Source organism: Apteryx mantelli, chromosome 28, assembly GCF_036417845.1.
Source record: "Apteryx mantelli isolate bAptMan1 chromosome 28, bAptMan1.hap1, whole genome shotgun sequence".
Classification (NCBI taxonomy): Eukaryota; Metazoa; Chordata; class Aves; order Apterygiformes; family Apterygidae; genus Apteryx; species Apteryx mantelli.
The window spans coordinates 6,899,247-6,916,598 of NC_090005.1; the positions used below are offsets into that span (position 1 = coordinate 6,899,247).

General features: G+C 51.3%; 1 pseudogene; it reads right to left on the reverse strand.

Annotated features, from left to right (window-relative positions):
* Positions 1-1,445: 1,445 nt before the first annotated feature.
* LOC136994348 (olfactory receptor 6F1-like) lies at positions 1,446-12,169 on the reverse strand (annotated as a pseudogene).
* Between the last annotated feature and the right edge of the window lie 5,183 nt (positions 12,170-17,352).

Here is a 17,352-nt window from a genome sequence, read left to right on the forward strand (position 1 = left end):
TAAGGTACTTAAGGGATTGGAGCATCTCTCATATCAGGAAAGGCTGAGAGAACCGGGATTGTTTAGCCTGGAGAAGAGCAGACTGAGGGAGGATCTTATCAATGTGTATAAATACCTGAAGGGAGGGTGTCAAGAGGATGGAGGCGGTCCCTTTTCAGTGGTGCGCATTGACAGGCCAAGAGGCAATGGGAACAAAGTGAACCACAGGAAATTCTGTCTGAATCTAAGAAAAAGCTTTTTTTACTGTGAGGGTGGTTGTGCACTGAAACAGATTCCCCAGAGACGTGGAGTCTCCATCCTTGGAGAAATTCCAAAGCCATCTGGATGCAGTCATGGGCAGCCTGCTCTAGTGAGAACTGTGACTCTGCTTGAGCAGAGGGTTGGACTAGATGATCTCCAGAGGTCCCTTCCAACCTCAGCCGTTCTGGGGGTGATTCTGGGGGGTCACATAGACTCCCTTTGTTGTTAGTGTGCAGAAAGAGGAACTTCAGGAACATGATTCATCTTGTTCTGAAATAAAAGCCCTAGGAAGGGTAAAAGCAAGCGCCCTTTGGAAGTACTAATCTCTTTTCACTGAGGGTAAAGACAGACCTGCTACCCAGGTACCCTTTCAGTCCTCTGTCATTTCCAGTGAGAGGAATCTGTTCTCTGGTGACTTTGCAAAATAGCTGTAAGTGTTTCCACAACAAAGCCACAAATGCATGGAATGATGGTCTGCTTAGGACTGGCATGGCACTGTAGATGTGGACATGCCCTGACTCACCTAGCACGAATCATGGTATTTTGAGTATTTTTAATGAAAATTAATAAATACATTGAGAAACTAGGGGTGGGGAGGAAATGAGAATGTAAACTTTGTTGATCGTCTTATGCCAGGAATAACGGCTACTGCTAGAGATAGCAGCCATGGGCAAATACATCTTGCGTCTAAGTATGATCCAGTGAAAGAGCCACAAGAAGGTGGCATAGATGCATCCAGACAATAGCAGATTAAAAAGGAGACTATGTGTCCACTTCCATAAAGCAATGATGCAGGTATCTGAAGTTCTTTAGGGGATTCACATTAATCCCTGACATGGTTAAGCCTTTAGCAAACTGAAGCATGAACCACCAGAGGACGACTCCTCCAGCTGTCAGGGAGTTGTGTTTGGGTGGGCTATCTTATCCTTTTCAGGGGCTAGTCTTTGGAGAGCTATGAGGCACTCTAGGTTTATCCTATAGTGACCAGAGGGAGGTGGGCACATGAGAATCAAGCTACAGCCCATCCTTCACCCCAGCCATCTTAATGGCTGCAAGGTGATTGAGATGAACTTGCACTGGAGCTGGTGGTTTGTTGCCACCTGTGATGCCCAGGTGCACTTACACCAAGGTGAGGAACTTCTGGGGGCCAGAAGTCAGGGGGAAATGAGTCTGTTGCTCACATCAAGGCCTTTTCATAAGCTCCTTCACTTCTTCTGGAAAGCCTTCTCCAGAGCTTGTATCACTTCCTTCTTTCTCAGTGTGTAAATGAAGGGGTTCAACAAGGGAGTTACAACTGTGTTAAAGGTATTAACAAGCTTGTTCAGATCCAAGGAGTTCTGGGCTGACGGCTTGACATACAGGAATATAGTGGAGCTGTACCATATTGTAACGACCGTGAGATGGGCAGAGCAGGTGGAAAAGGCCTTCTTCCGGCCCTGGGCTGATTGGATTCTCAGGATGGTAGAGATGATGTACATGTAGGAGACTAGCGTAACCACACAGGAGACCACCACAACAATTATGGAGATGAGGAAGGTCGCCAGCTCCACGGGCCGTGTATCTGTGCAGGAGAGGGCAAGGCAGGAATCTATATCACAGAGAAAATGATTGATGACTTTTGGTCCACTGAATGTCAGCCTGGATGTCAAAAAGGCCAGCAGCGAGATGGCCAGAAAGCCTCCCAGCCAGGAGCTGAGGGCCAGCTGAGCAGAGAAGACATTGTTCATGAGGGAGTTGTATCTCAAAGGGTAACATATGGCTAAATAGCGGTCGTAGGCCATGACAGCCAGGAGAAAACATTCGGTGGAGCCTAGGGAGAGAAGAAAGAACAACTGAAGGATGCAGAGTCTGAAGGAGATGGTCTGGCTAGTCCCCAGCATGACTCCCATAGCTTTGGGAACAACGCTCGTTATGTACCAGATCTCCAGAAAGGAGAGATTACAGAGGAAAAAATACATTGGGGTATGGAGGTTCCTGTTTGCCCATACAAGGGCTATGATGGATGCATTGCCTGTTACTGTCAGGGAATACATCAGTGCAAACAGCACCACAAGGGACACCCGGAAATGCCACGTGCCTGGGAAACCCAAAAGGATGAATTCTTGCACAGTTGTCATGTTTCCCATGTCCCTCCAAGTGCAGAGGTCCACCTGTCAAGACAGAAAAGATCATGTGGTAGTTTGAATGCCTAGGCTGGGCCTACTGGCAGGTAAACATGCTACCAGTAATTGAACAAGATCACCATCCCTGAAAATACAGCTTCTCCAGAGCAGGAAAAAGCTGTACCTGTGCTCCATACTACATGAGGAAGAGACTGCACTGCAATACTTTAGGGAGGGTTTTGTCTACCTTGAATTAAAGATGTCAGCTAAATCATACCTATGTTTGGACAGTTGAATAGGACTCTGAAGACCAGGCAACACAGTCGAAGGAACCTGGAGAATTCTTTATCTGACCAAGTGCATGGGTCTTCTTTAGAACATGGTGACTCTAATGGCTTCTGAGAGATGAAAATCCTGTTCAGGGAAGTGCAAAAGACAGGCTGAGAGTCTTCACCTACATGAAAGGCTGTAGCACAGAGGAAGGGAATAGCATAGCTGCACTCCGCAGGGCAAACAATACTGAGTTATGATTTCAGCAAATGAGACTGAGGTACCAGTAAACGATGAGGAGAACATGACACTGGAGAAGATTTTCTGACCTCTTATAGGCCAGCTGATCACAAGGGCTTCAGGCTGAAGTGGCAGTGTCACAGGACAACAGAGTAGAATGACAGGCGTTACTTAAGAACTCATGGTCTCCTAAATTTACCTTTTTCCAAGTCCTCAGGACTGGAAGCTTTCAGAATTACCTCTATTACCTCCATTTAGGTCTGCTTCTCAACATAGCTACTCAGGAGGTGTAGGACTCACCTCCGTAATTTTGCCATCTGAAAGTCATGGGAAGAATCTATGCTGACCACATTGAAACAAAAACAACAATAACAACAACAGTAACAATAATAATAATAATAATAAAAATAAATCATATCTGACCGCCTCAGCTGAAGTCCCTTCCTTCTCAATGGATACAAAAACAGGAGGCATGGCTTACCTCGTTTCACATAGATGGCTAAAAGCACTCTAGAAGTGCCAATTTCTCCCTGAGGACTAGGGTAGGAGTCTAGCAACCAGCTCAGGTGGACAAGTCAGACATGTCAACTTGGGCAGAGGCATCCCTGTATCTATCACCTTTTGCAGGCCAAATTCACTAAGCTGAATCCCACCCAACATAACTCTGTTGAGAAGCCAGCTGATCTGAGGGGTTTAAGCTACTTCCTCCTTCCAGTTAATGGAGGCAGAACAGTACCTCCAGAGAAGAACTGATCTCTTCCTCAGGGGTGTGTCTAGGACAGATGGGGTTGAATCATCTTCTGAAGAATCCCTTTCTTTCCTTTCATCCTCCTTAGGAACATATATGCAAAATCTCACGTGGCTAGAGCAAAGACATCCTCCTTAATGCATTTCTCTTTAAACGTGCCAGGCATTGAAAGTCTACACCAGATGTCCTGGGCAGGCGTCACGTACCAGCTCTGCCAATGGAAATGATCTAAACAAACTCTCTTCATGCAACATCATCTCTCCTCCAGATGAAGCCGTAATCCCCCTTGGCTGAAGGAAAACAGAGGAAAGAGGGTGATTTACTGGAGCTGTTCTAGACAAGTGCCTCAGAAAGCATTGCCTCTCGCTATGGCAGTCTCCAGTCTCTCCACAAGAGAAGTGAAGATGAACACCTTCCTGACTCACTGCAAGATGTATCAAATTGCCTGATGGTGATTCCTCCCCTTCCACCCGTTAGGTAGTGGCAGCTTGCACTCCTGCTTTTCTTTCCCCCTCACAGCCACCACTGTACCTCTACAAAGCAGGCTTAGCATGCACACACGCGCGCGCACACACACACACACACACACACACACACACACAAACAGTAAATTATCTCCACTTTACCTCCGTGTAGTGACAGCATACAGCAGAGAATTACAAGACAGGCAAAATCTTCACAGCCAAAAGACTGTGAACAAGTGCCTTTTTTCTGCTGAGAACTCCCCCAGCATCCCTAGCATAAAAACATCCCCACACCCACCTTGTTAGCACACTGAAGCTCCAACTGGCTATGCAGAGGAGACTGTTTTGAATTTTTCCTCTGTGTGCCACAGGGAGTTTGATCTCTTGGGGGATTTCACAGGCTTGTTGAAGATGGATAGTGTTCTCTCTTCACACAGGCTAATTAAAGAACAGTAATGCAATTCTCTAAAGTGGCTGTCAGATGTGTTGGTTTTTTTTTTTTGCCACCTACCTGCCACGGTATGCGAGCCTTGGCAGAAACTCAATGTTCTCTTGTGTGGCAATTTCCTGACATGCTGATGTCTGAAATAGCCACGCCCCAAAAGACTGGAAGTGTCAAATACCTGGATGCTGGGCATTAAGATCTTGAAATCTCCAGGCTGGGGATAATTAAAGACAAATATGGTCATACAAATACAGAGATAGAAAGGTGGGCTTCACCTACCTCATTTCAGCTGTCAGAATATCGAACAGCAGTTGCGGCCTAAGTTTTCAGTCTTAATCTAAGTGAAGAGCTAAGCTCTAAGTCAGACAAGACTTGAGTATAGGCATATTGACCTCCCCTGCCTTCAGGGCGGGTGCCTCCACACGATCTATTCATCTTTGCTCTGCTGATCAGCAGGGAAGAGAAACAGGCACTTTCAGGCCTCAGTTCACCTCCTCCAAAAGTTCCTGTCTAATACAGGTCAGGCAAGCCCTGCCTTAGAAGCATCCATTTTTCTTCCGGTGATGCTTAAGAGAGACTAGACAACTGACTCAGACAGGAAACAAACAACAACAACAACAACAACAAAACCCCGGCAGAGTAGACATCCAGAGTTAGTTGAGGAGCTTTGCACCCAAAGAGAAGATGTCTTCACTGCCCAAGGCCACCACAGAGAGATGTTGTAAATGACAGAGTCATCTTCTGCAGCTCCTGTGTCATGTCTAAGGGCTTGCTTAATTAACATTGGTTGATGTTAAGGAAAGAGTGCTTCCCATGGTGCATGGGGCAGGTCCAGCCGATTAGAGTAACCTGCCCAACTTGACTCCTGCACACAAAATCTCTCTCCCTGCCACCTCTCTCTCTCTCTCTCTCTCTCTCTCTCTCTCTCTCTCGAATACTTTGGACATGGGTATGAGGTTCAGCAAGGGGCTGGAGGTGCTTGTACAGACCAGTATGGTAGGCGATGGGTTCACTTCTGATCATGTGATGAAGCGAGCCATGCACTTGTGGCCATACAGCAGGTTCACAGCACTCAGTCAGAGATCAGAGGACAGTTTATTCACATTGCCTTTACCAACACCTTCAAAACTCTCTCCCAAATTATCCTTATAGCCAGACTGTGGAGATAAACTATGGAGAAGTGGAGCTTAAGGTGGGTGAAACATTCGCTGGATGTCTGGGCTCGGAAGGTTGTGATCAGAGGTATATACTCCATCTCCTATGAAGACATTTTAATCCACTGAATTTGTGACCTCTGAATGTCTCGTCTTCACTTGGACCAGAAGGCAAAGCCTTAGGCAAAAAAAAAGACTGAAAAAATTAGATTGTCATCTTCTGCAACTCCTGTTATGGAGTAACAGTTCTGGTTAAGGCAATTTGTTTGAGGGAAGGCTGTTTCATGATGTGTGGGCAGATGCAGCTGGCTAGAGCAACTTGTCCAGCTTGAGCACGTTCATCCACACCCCCTGCCCCTTCCCTGCTCTCCCTCTCCCTAGAGTACCTTGGACATGGGTATGGAGTTTAGTGATGGCATGGAGGTGCTTGTGGAAGCTGGTAAAGCAGGTGATTAATTCAGTTCAGATCTTATGATGACGTGAGCCATGCATGCATGACCGTGCCTACTGGTCCTGCTGTGAGCTCATGCTAGACTGGTAGTTCAGAGGCCGTGACTGGGCAAGAGAGAGATCAGTGCCGCCAAAAAGGTGATTCATCCCATTTATCTTACACATCGGCTTTGCGATAGGTTAATTTCTTCTCTGAGTGAGCTGCTGCCTCTTCACTGAGAGTGTGTGGGGTGGGGCCTGGAGAGTTAGTCTTGGAACAAAAAAGGCTCTGTTGGCTGCTAACTCCAGGGCAGTGAGTTTGCTGAAGGAGCTTCTACACGAGGATGTCTTTGGAGTCTGAGTCTGAACCCCATAGGAATGGAATGAAATTTACCCTGAAGGGGTAAATAACCCATTCCATTTTCAAATTCTTCATTTCTTAGCCTACTAAGACCAAAATGCAAAGCATGACACAGAAGAGAAAATAAAATCCCGCTTCCTCAAGGTCTCATTCGAATCCTCCTGCTTAGCAGCTCCCTGGCTAAGAAAACAAGCTTTCTGATTAGCTGTCTGTGAACGACTGACCCAAACTGTGCTCTGGGAGGCTGTCCTGCCCAGGAGCATCTCAGGGGTACACTGAGTTAAGGAGAGTTGGGCATCACTGGGACATCTGACAGCATGCTCAAGGAAGCGGTGCGGAGACACAGAGGACAAGCTGATCATCATTTTAATGGCTCCCCAAAGGGGTTGTTAGCATGGTTTTATAGGCAGGGCACACTGGTTTCATGAATTGTCCCACTTCAGCTTATAAGACACAAAGAGCAGAGAGGCAAGCTTAGAACAGCGAGCAGAAGATGGGAACTGATGGGCTCAGGATGTATGGAGAGAAGAAGATCATATCATCCTGGAGGCACACGATCTTCTCTTCCATTAATTTCACCAGCTTTCTCCCCATCTCCCCAAGGCTGAGAGGAACTGAGAGAGCGGGAGAGGATGTGAAGCTGATCCACAAATGGAGAGGGTCCAACTGAAAGAGAAAGGGCAGAGACCTCGCTGGGTCAGAATCAAATGGTACCTTTGTGCCTAGGCTTCATTGCTGGAAATCAGAGTTATCTCCATGGTCCTGTTCTCATCCTGAACCATCTTGGCAATCTGGAGCCACAGTGACTGCTGGCTTCATTCTCACTGTGTCACAGAAGTGAAGTCCACAAAGTTGGGTCCAGTCCCTCACTGCCTCACCAACATAGTACCACCCTCAGCAGTATGCAGGGTGTCTGTATACCCACTCCTTCTCTCACCCACAAAGCCAGACATGCACACATATACACACAATGATTGCCTCGACACGCTCCCACAGCCCACACATTCAGCAAGCAGGAGTGCTAGTGACCTGAGGCCAAACTGTGCTGAAACATTTCTAACATCTGAGTAGTCCAGATGATCATATCCATCACCCTGAATTAGTGCTGGATAACTAGCTAAGAAAAAAGGTTGCACCAGTCTTTGTTTTGCCATTTAGAGGTGAAGTCACACCAGTATTCGTGCTGTCAGGCCAGAACATATGCTTGGACACCTTGCTCTCGTGCACAGAATGACCCAGGGGTATTACAGTGATAGGACAGAGACAAGGATGGGGGCAATGGACTGGGGTGGAAAGACCTCCAAGAGCTACTCAGGCTTCATCTAGTTGCAGAAGGACCGGAGGCCCCAGTAGCTCAAAGCAATACCTTCCACTCTCGGGACCAAGTCAAGGCAGCTCAGGAGTCAGGGAGAAATTCCAGCAGGGCAGGGCTGTCACAGCCTGTGTCAGGATGATGCACACACATGCACTTGGGTGGAAGATGACCCCATGAGAAGAGCTCTGAGAGTGGAGGAGGAAGTTCCCTGGGGCCAGGACTCACTTGTCCTAAGTTTTTAGTGCCCTGCCTGCATAGGGACAGGTGTGGGTGCCAGGGGCAAGAGGGCTGAGAGAGTCACGGGCCCCTGGGCCTGGCAACGCTGGCCTTGTTCCAGGTAAGAGCGACTGAGGGAAGGAGCCCAGGGCTCAGCTCCAGGATACCCAAACTCTTCCTTGTGCCCGCAGCTCAAGGGACACCTTGGGGGAGCGACTGCACAGGCCAGCATGGCCACTGGGAGCTCTACACTGGCACTGCTGCAGCCTTGCCCCCGGCCTGGCACACAGACACACCAAGCTTGGGTGTGGGTTTGTGATCCCCAACTTCGAGGTGAGGGAGCACCGCCCTGTCCCAGCAGTTCTGTCCTGCCCAGCCCCACACCACCACTGCCTGCAGAGCTGTTATAAAATATTCCTGCACTGCCCTGTGTGCAGCTGCTACCTTCTCTCTCCCCACAGTGTAAAAATGCATTCCATGCTGTGCAATCAGGTAAAGAACAGGATCCTCTGGGAAACATTTCCAGACTTAGCTGATACTTCTTCTTCTTCTCCTTCTCCTTCTTCTTCTTTTTAACTTAACTTAACTGGTCCTTTCAAGGTGTTTTCTTTTCTTTTTTTTTTTTTCTTCACCTCATGATCAGACAAAATATCTAGTTTTGCTTGTTTGTTAGTTTTTACAGCATTTTTGTAAATACTTGCTGTTTCTCTAATTTACAGCCTTTTTTTTCTTTGTAACTGTACCTTCAGGGTCTCTCTGTTTCTCCCAAGCTTGGCAGCCGTAATCATGAATTTACCAACAGCTCTGATTTCTTCTAAAGCCTGTTAAACTTCTTCCTTTTTATTGGTTCCCCCTCAATAAGCCCACCCGCTGGCACTCCTTTTTCTTCCTGAATTTGTCAATGATAGTCGTCACTGCATTTCATCGACTGAAATGATGTCAAAGTTTTTACATTGAGTGGATGGATGTGTTAGCATCCAGCAGAATCCAGAGATCTTTTTTCCAGTTCTACTTTTAAATGGAGTAAATTTACAAACAGGCATTTATTTAAAAAAATAAAAGCAATATTTTTAAATACATGAGCACTTAACTTTAAAAGATTCCTGCCATTCCCTTTTGTCTGCCATCCCCACCCCGATAGCACTACTTTCAGGGCAGCCAGGGGTCCCCGTGGCCAGCCAAGGGTTGCCGCAGGCAGATGTCGCTCCTGAGGGGACCTCACGCGTGTCTGCGTTCAGAACCCGCGGCTGAGAGGCGGCTCCTGCTCGAAGCCCCTGCTCTGGGGACGCTCCTGGGGTTTCACGGGAGACTCGGCCAGCGGCAGCAACTCCACGGGCAGCAGAAACCCGCGGGCACCTGGCGGGAAAGTTGGTATTCTTCTGGGGTGTGCTGTCCCCGTGCAGCAACACATTAACCGTTCCTGCCGCCGGGATTCAGGACCTCTGGGTCGCTCCGCAACCGCGGCTCGCCCCCCTCCGCGGCAGCAGCGCTCGTCCCCGCCGCGACGTCCGCCCCTGCCGCGCTCCTCCCGCGCGGCCCCGGCTCCCCCGCCGCCGATGCGCCTTCTCCTCCCCACTCGGCCCGGCCCGGCCCGGCTCCTGTATCCGTGCCATGGCCGCGGTCACCGGGCACCGTGCCGGGCCCCGGAGCGCCGTGCGCGGCGTGGAGCGCCGCCCGGCCCCGCCGCCTCCCTGTGCCGCACGGAGCCGAGCGCCCCGCTCCCGCCGCTCTCGCCTCCCCGCCACGGCCCGGGCCCGGGCGCGGACGCGGACGAGAAGCGGGGCCGGCGCCGGGGCAGGGCGCAGCCCCGGGGCGGAGCTGGCGCCGGCGGTGGCGGCCGAGAGCAGGCGCCGGCGCCGCAGCAGAGAGTCGGTGCTGGCGGGGGGCGGCGAGGCGCGGGCGGCTGAGCGGAGCGCAGCGGCGCGGTGGGATGCGGCGGTGCCGGGGCGCAGGGCTGGCGACGCTGGCCACGGTGCTCCTGGGTGCGCGGGGCCGGCGGCGGCGGTGGGGTTGGGGGTCCGGGGCTGTGCACGGGTTCAGACCGCCCGCTTCTAGCTCTCCAGCTCCTTCACAAACCTCCTTCCTCTGTCCGTCCTGCCGTACTTAACCCAACCCCCTATCTGCTTCTTTGCTCTTTATCGTCTGCAGATCCAATCCTGAATTCTCCTGCCCTGCCACTCTGCATCGCTTCATCCATACTTTAGCCCACGCTTCTTTCTGTCCACTAAAGCACCACCAGCAAACTGCCCCTCCAACCAAATCCTAGGCCACATCTTCCCTCCACACAGGCCGTTTCTATTTCCACTTCTGTACCCGTGTTTGAGCTCTTCTGCAGACTTTATGCAGGAAAATGGAAGTTGGAGAAGGAAACTGATTTTCGGCATTTTCTCCTTCTTCCTCGGCAGTGGCTATGGACAGAGCCCAGGTGCAGCAGGAGCCGTCGGCAGAGGCCACCGAGGGCACTGGCATCAACATCGCCTGCTCACAGCCCAACATACAGGAGAACATGTATGTTTACTGGTAGCAGTACATCCCTGGCCGAGGCCTCGCATTCATCATATTCAGTCACAAAGGGAGCAGAACCATGCAGGACCCGCCGGGGACCCTGCTCGTGGCCACAGACCACCGCTCCAGCGCCCTGCAGCTCGCCCGGCCCCGGCGGCGGGACGCCGCGTTGTATTACTGCGCCGTGGGAGACCTGGCAGGAGAGGCCGGGGCTGTGGCCGGGCACGAGCCGCCGCGGGGGGTGCAGAGCAGGGCGCGATGTGCGGGGCTCGGGCTGGGGCTGGGGCTGGGGGCTCACCGCGGCCGGGCCCGCCGGGGGGCGCTGCCGCTCCGCCCGTAGGAGCTGCCTCGCCCCGCGCGGCTCCCACCCAGCCCGCGGTAGTTTCCCCCCGCCCGCCCGGGCTCAGGCCCGTCGAGGCCACCGCATCCCCCGGCGCCTGGCAGCCCTGCGCCTCGGCAGCGAAAGGCTTCCCCGAAATGGCTCCCAAGCCACCGACCAGGCAAACCCTCAACCTGGGATGGCAACAGTGGGGAAGGAAAGGTGACCTGAGCAGTTGTGGTGCTTCTCAGCCAACGGCCCCGCTGGCCTCAGCCAGGAGCTGGAGCTGGCTCCATGATGCCTTGGTCTCTCCCTTTGCTAGTACCTGGGTTTATGTGCCCCTGAGGTCCACAGTCTCAGAAGAGTTGATGGTACTCAGATCTACACACACACACACACACACACACACACACACACTCTCTGTGCATACTATGAGTCCCTCTGGTAATTGGGACACTCAGGTCTATTCAATAGCTGGCCCCTGGATAGTCTGGGCTCCCAGTTGCCACAGGCACAGACAAACACACACACACAGAGGAAAACACGGATGCAAACTAGTCTCTCTAGTAGCTGGTTGCAGACTTGTGGCCCTACTACTAGCCAATGCCAGAGCCCATGGTTTCTCCAATAGCTGGCTTGGCCCTCCTGGTTCCTCCAGTGCTTGTCTCTCAGCCCCTTTGGTCTCTGCAGTATCTGACCCAGACTTACCACCTCTCCTTCCATACCTGGCTCACAAGCCTCTGTCCCACTCTCCAGCTGGTCCAGCTTGCTGTTTGCTAGTGATTATACACCAATACCCACTCCCACACAATCTGCACACACTACAGTCTCTCCAGGTGCTGGCACCACAGACACGGTGTTGCTGGCACTGACACCCCCACACAAACATGCACACAAACTAGACAGCCCCCTCACCCAGGAAGAGTGTTAGAAATGGAGTTTAATTAGAAGGCAGGACAGGCTGTGCTGCTCAGGTGCAGGATGTGGCCAGGAAAGCATACTGACTAGTCACCTGTTCACATGCAGTTGGCCCCTTTTATCCCTTTCTCTTTTTCCCACGCTTCCTCCTTGCCAAATTTCCTTGATCCCTCCCTTTCCCAGTCTTTGGACATTCCTCAAAGCATCCCATAAGAAGTCTTGTGCAATCCTGAAATGGTCCTCCACTGCATCCCATACTGAATCCCACACCTCTGTAGGCAGTAACACGCCTAAGTTCACACGATGTTCGAGGGAGAGCCATTCCCGTTGACTCATCTTGCTGGTGTTACCTGAGGAGAAGGTGACTGCAGGTGCCGATCACAGAGATAGTTCCCTTGATGAGCCTTCTCTGTGGCTGTGGGGGAACGGACAGAAAACTCCATGGGGATAGAAAATCAGACACATGGGTGCAGGTGCATTTGTCTGTGTCTGTGTCTATGTCTGACCCTACCTCTGTTCAAACAGTACCTAGGGAGAAGGGGGACACGAGCAGGTGCAGAGGGGCCCTTCTCCATCCCCTCGTGGATGGACGCAAGCCTCTGTCTCAGGTTGAGCTCTGGATGTCAGGGGAAGTTCACCATGGACACTTCTTCCTTGGTGGGGGATGGCTGGGCTGCTTCTGATCTCCAGGAGGGGCAAAAAGCAGGAAGACACCCAGCAGCTTCCTTGTGCCTGACAGCAGGTTGCACAGTCTTAGGCTCCTACGTGATATTTTAGGTGCCCAGGGCCCCTTTGCCAATGTGGCACAGAGCTCAAAGGCAGCAGTGCTACAGCTGGGTATGTCTGAGTGAGAGGCTATGCAAGCACCTTTGGAGCTATTGGGTTGTGAAAGAGCTCGGATGTGGCCTGAGTGCACATGGGAACCTCCCAGTGCTGAAGAAGCCTCCCCTTGGCCCTTGGGAACATGGAGCACAGAGACGGGCACAACTTGATTGCTTCCTTAGGCTGAGCATTTTAACAACTGCAGCTCCTTTCTCCAGAGAGCCTCCCTGGGGCAGAGGTGTAAGGTCCCAAGGAGATCTGTGTGGAGCAGCAGTGAGAGAGTTTTGCTCCACCCTCTGGGCTGAGGTCTGGAGGGTGCTTTGAGCTTGCAGAGGGAGGGGAAGGCAGGACCTGGTATCTTCAGCACCCTCTTTCTCGGAGATAGTGGACACCTCGTGGAGTGGAGATCGTGACATGGCCCTGATTTTTCTGGCAGCCTTCGTGGGACTGGCAGACTTTGGTGAGACACGACTTTCAGGCTGGGGAGGATCAGAACAAGGGAGTGTCCCGTCAGTGCTGGAGGGGGGCATGCGAATTCTGACTTTGCGGGGACCTGGCAGTCTTCCTGCAGGGAGAGCGGGGGCTGCGTTTGGAGCACAGCAAGTACTCTGAGGGATGTCAGGAGTGATGGGCACAAAAGGGGGAATAAGGCTCTGCACATCTCTTTCTCAGAAAACAAGAGCCTTTATGTGCACTGTTTATCCATATGTTGTTCTAGAGAGAGAGGGAGAGAGAGGGAGCTGCCGGGGAGGGACCAGTGCTAGATATGGGAAATTCTCTCCTGGGTGCCTTTGAAAAAAGTGTTGCCAATCTATGCTGGAATGACAAAATGCTTGAAGGGCATTCAGAGAAGGCTAAGTCCATGCTGGGAGAGGTGGAAAGCTTTAAAAAGCCAGGGCATGGACAGACACGGTGGTATGAATGTTAGAGTGAGAAGTAGGAACAGAGCTAGGAGAGGCAGAAGGAGAGAGCAACAGTTAATACAGCTGCTTCTGATCTCCAGGAGGGGCAAAAAGCCAGTGACACATACAGAAACACCTGATGGCCTCACAGCCTAAAGAGCTACTGATGGAAATCAGGATGAGCTCACAGCCTGGCCTATGAGGAGCACCAAGAACTTGCAGAAAGAAGAGTGGACAGACAAACCCCTTAGTCTTTCCTAGGCTGTGAAAAGTGAAAAATGGAGATGGGGGATAGTGGGAGAGCTGATGAAGTGATAGATAGATGGATACAGAGACAAGCAGCGCTGAAATGCCTTTCTGGCTTTACAGGTCATGCACAAAAGGACTTTGTGCTCCAGGTCCCACCAGAAGCCACCATCCAGGCACTAAACAACACAACGTTGCACTGTAATTTCTCCACCACCAGCTATTTTGATCCCTACATCTTCTGGTACCAGCAGCTCCCAACACAGTCCCCTAAACTGTTGCTGCAAGTGGGAAAATGGACACCTCAGGCGGAGTCAGGAAGGTTCTCCTCTGTGCTGTCTGTGGAGAGCTCCCAGGTGCTTCTCCATGTGCAGAACGCTGAGCTCCAAGACAGTGCTGTCTATCTCTGTGCACTGAGCCCACACTGGTGCCCTCAGCGTGCAGCCTTGCACAGAAAGGCATGTGTGGGTGCTCTGAGGAGTGTTTCTCTCCTTGCCTCTGTTTGCATGTAGCTTTGAGCTCCGCCTGCCCAGCAATGGCACCTGGGGGCTGCGGTGAGGCTGGATTGTTGCCTCCCCTGCCCGTGCAGCAGGAAGAAGTGTCCTTAAGCAGTTGTCAGTGGGACTTGAATAGATGTGCCTAGATCCAGGGTCCTGGGAAATGATCAAAATGGTATAGCAAAACTGACACGGTTTCAAGGGGAGCCTGCCCTGGGAGGAGAGCTACTGCAGAGCTATTAGTACATAAGCCACACCAGACTCAGGAACACCCCTGAGCTGTAGAAACTAACTGGGTCCCAGGGGCGCGTATGCAGGAGCAGTATCCTACTTGCTTGTCCAGCTCTTGTTCTTTCCTCAGCTGCCACTGATGGCCGCTGTTGGAGAAGAGGGCCCTTCGTGGGAGACACAACTGTCCTTATGGTTTTATACCACCTAGCGTAGGTAGCCCGAGGAGGGAAAAATCCCTTCCTAGCCCTGCATCTGGGGATGAGGCAAACTCTCAGCATTCGAGCAGGTCGCCTCTGCCAGACAATGGAGAAGATTCTCTGCTCCATCCCCTCAAGATGTGCCACTCCTTTTCATGTGTCTCCTGCAGCTGTGGGGAATCACCAGTGCTTGTCTGGGGGGAGTCCCTATGTCCCTGAGTGAGTGTGGGTTTCTCAGCCAAAGAGAAATCACCTGGTCCCCCTATTTCTGGGATCCAGTTTGTTGTTCTGTGTGCAGTGCTGTTGTGGTGCTAAGCTCTGTTTGGTGGAGCAAAGAGCTGGCCCTGGAGAGCAGCTGTGGTGGAAGGTGACAGAAACAGCCAGGGTGCCTGGAAGGAGACTCCCTGGGGGAGTAAATGTGCAGGTGTTTGCAGTGAGGCCTCCTGAGGTGCCACACAGAGCTCAGTCTTTGTGCCAAGGAGGGGGTGGGGAATGCATGCGAAGGAGAGACAGGAGAGAGAGAATGAGAAGGAGGGAAGGAGAATGAGGCACCTGGAGAAAAGAGGTGGCCTGTGCCTGTGGGGGACAGGAAGGTGGATGAGTAGCCGCGCTCCCACTTGGATGGGAAAGAAAGCAGTGGTTTGGATGCCAGCTGGAGGATGATTTCAGTTGTGTCCTCTTGCTCTTGAAGCACCCAAAGATGTGTGATGGAAGATTCAGGATTCTGTGAGAAAAGTGGGACGTGTGGGAGACCAAATAACAAACATGTTTGAATATGGGGGCACTACTAACTCATTCCAAAATGACAGTTGAAATGACCTGCGTGCTTTTTTCTAAGCATGTTACATTGATCCTGATTGCCCATGGGACTAATCTTTCCCTGTTCTTTTATGGTTACAGCTTCGCCAGATGTCCTGAAAAGTGAATGCCATGACTTAGCATTGCTGAGGATGCTGTTGGGGGACCCTTCACAGACTGAGCAGTCACTGCGAAGTGCAGGCAGAGGGCATGAGTTAGTCCGCTGAGGTAGTCCGCTCACATCTGCTGTGTTTTCCTGGCCACATTTGGAGACGGAGAACTGGACGCACAGCGTGCCTGGCGAGAGCTCAGAGGACGATTCTTCCATGCGGCTGTCTGCAGTACTTCTAACACTCCTGCCTGCCAATGACTGACCCCAGAGCAGCAAACTAAACTGCGGGTTCCCTGTGCCCAGGTGTCAGACGGGAAGGGAGGCACTGCTTCCCAGGGCATTTTCCCCTGAAGGCTTGACTCAAGAGACAACATTTCCCCTGGGCAAAGGCCCCTTTCAGCTTCTCGAGGAACTGACATGCAGGCGTGAGTTTGGCAGAGGCCACCGAGCAGGTCATGGGGCTGGAGCACATGACACACGAGGAGAGGCTTGGCGACCTGGGCTTCTTCAGCCTTAAAAAGAGAGAGATAAAGGAAGCCTTTCTTGCTGTCCACAGTTACCTGACTGGAGGCTAAAAAGCCACCCGGAGGCAGGCTCTTCTCAAAGTCAAAGGTGCTCAGCAAGAGAGTGAAAGGCAATGGACACAAGCTGGAAGATGGGATATTTGGATTAGAAATTAGGACATCATTATTATTATTATTATTTACCCTGAGGATGGATCAAGTTTCCCAGAGAGGTTGTGAAATACCAATTCTTGGAGGTATTCAAGACTTAACTGGGTAGGACCCTGAGCAACTTGATCTCATGACATCTGCTTGGACTAGATGGCCTCCAGAGGTCTCCTCCAGCCTAAATCATTCATCAGTTCTATGATTCTATGGAAAGAGTGAAAACAGGATTTTCTACAGATAAAGGTGAAGGCCCGGGCAAATGCAGATCTAACTGTCTATGAAGAAAGCAAGGCTAGTAGTGACTGGGAAGGGGTGTGTTTGTTTTAAGGGGAAATGGCAAAAATACAAGAATGGTTACTGAAGTGGTCTGATCCCTCTGAGGCTAGGATGGTGTGGGGGGATGCTCCCAGCTTCCCCCCCACACACAAACACACTTTTGGTGCCAGTTAGAAGTAGCCTGGATTCCTGTGTTTCACACTCCAAAAGGGAGGATGTCAAGACTTTGAGATAAGGCCTGCTTCAGCACCTGGGCCTTGAGAAACAAAAGCCTCCTCTCACTGCTGGGGCAGTGTTAATTGCTGTGGTCAGGACTGTCTCCTCCTCATCAGGACCCTGAGAGATAATGTGGAGGATGAATGGCATGGACTCAGGAGGGTTTGCGTCCTGAGACATTTATTGTTTATTTCTGAGCATATTTAAAAAGTTAGCTGCTTCAGTGGTTTCACAGACACACTTTGCTTTAGCCAATCATCATGCAGATTATGTCACAGGTAGCCAATCATTACACCAATCACACACGCAGCAGTCATGCCTTGTATCCTGCTACTTGTTTAGAAAAGCTGTCTTGCCCTTAACCTTGGTTCCCACTGGCTTCTGCTACTTTATCTGTAGTTTCTCAGGATGTATGGGTCCCAGCTGCACCAGTGTCCTTGGGTACGTTTGTCTGAGGCTCCTGTTGCTTGCTACTTGCAACTTTCCACCAGTTTAACCCTGTCATGACCCTCCACAAGATAACACCTGCTTTCATGGCTGGGGCCCCATTGCAGACTAGAATTAACTCCTTCTTACCCCAGCTAGGGGATCTCTCCTTGGGACCCCCACTGCAAGAGTAAAGCAGTCATTCACAGTCACTCAGACACCTTTCTTCAGT